Below are 1,495 nucleotides of genomic sequence, written 5' to 3'. Positions count from 1 at the left end.
CAGATGATACAGAACTCAATTCAGTTTGGGGGTTCTCCTACAGAAGACCCCAACATGCACATCAGGGATTTCATCGAAATCTGCGACTCTTTCAAGTTCAATGGGGTGATTGAAGATGCTATCAAGCTGCGAATCTTCCCATTCTCTCTGAGGCTTAAAGCAAAGTGCTGGTTACATTCTCTACCACCAGGGTTATCATCAAATAGGAGGATCTTGCTCAAAATTTTCTCACTAAATTCTTTTTTATGGCAAAGACTTATGCAATCAGGAATGCACTTTCTCAGTTTGATTAGTAAACTGGAGAATCTCTGTGTGAGGCTTGGGATCGATATAAGGAGATACTGAGGAAGTGCCCACACCATGGCATGCCTGATTGGATGATTATAAACTGTTTCTATAATGGTTTAGGTGCTCAGTCTAGACCTATAATCGATACAGCATCTGGTGGTGCCTTATGGGCCAAAAGCTATAATGAATCTTATGAGTTGATTAAGCTCATGACAACTAATGAATACCAGAATCCTACGCAAAGAATGTTGCAAGGAAAGGTCGCAAGAATTATGGAAGTGGAAACAGCTACTGCTATAGCTGCTTAACTTCAAGCTTTGACGATAAAAGTGGACTCTTTGAATAATTATGGAGTTAATCAAATCACTAGTGTTTGTGAGCTTTGTGTGGGGGCACATGAAACTGAGCAGTGTGCTATTTCTAGCGAATTAGCTCAATTTGTGAGCAACTTTCAGAGATCACATCAACAAGCTCCAGCCACTTATCATCAAAATAACCGAAATCATCCTAACTTCAGCTGGAGTAACAATCAGAATGTGGTACAACAATCTTATTAGCCATACATAGCAAAGCAGTATAACCCTCCTGGTTTTCAACAACCGTAATATGCCCCTAGGCAACAACTTCAACTTCAACTTCAGCAGTTACCGCAAGCTAATGAAAAATCTTAATTGGAGGAATTGAGGCTCATGTGTAAGAACCAAGCTGTGTCTATCAAGACCTTGGAGAATCAGATTGGGCAAATTGCTAATGCATTACTGAATCATTAACTTAGCACACTTTCGAGCGATATTGAAGTTCCAGGCAAGAAGGAAGCTAAGGAGCATGTTGAGGCAATTACATTGAGGTTTGGTAAGGTTGCAAATTCTGAAAAAGCTAAGACTCTAGAATCTAAAGTTGAGGCTAAAGAAGAAGAAGTGCAGAAGGAAGAAAAAGAGGAACCAAGGAAGACTACTGTTGAGCACAGTCCTCCTGAGGGTAATACAGGGGAGAAACAGATCTATCCTCCACCTCCTTTTCCTAAGAAGCTGCAGAAGAAAAAGCTGGATAAGCAGTTTGAGAAGTTTTTGGAGGTGTTCAAGAAACTTCACATCAACATACCTTTCGCTGAAACTCTTGAGCAAATGCCTAGTTACGCGAAGTTCATGAAAGGTATTCTCTCTAGGAAGGTTAAGCTTGATGACTTAGAGACCGTTGCTCTCACGGA

At 40.7% G+C, this 1,495-nt stretch overlaps 1 non-coding gene across 1 annotated transcript; it reads right to left on the bottom strand.

The window, feature by feature from the left end:
- Positions 1–260: 260 nt before the first annotated feature.
- LOC141710120 (small nucleolar RNA R71) lies at positions 261–367 on the bottom strand. Its single transcript, XR_012570657.1, has one exon. It is a non-coding gene; the product is annotated as a small nucleolar RNA R71 (small nucleolar RNA).
- Between the last annotated feature and the right edge of the window lie 1,128 nt (positions 368–1,495).

This window comes from Apium graveolens, chromosome 2, assembly GCF_009905375.1.
Source record: "Apium graveolens cultivar Ventura chromosome 2, ASM990537v1, whole genome shotgun sequence".
NCBI classification, from domain to species: Eukaryota; Viridiplantae; Streptophyta; class Magnoliopsida; order Apiales; family Apiaceae; genus Apium; species Apium graveolens.
Note: the sequence above shows the minus strand (reverse complement) of the source record. Positions and strands in the feature narration are given on the sequence as shown.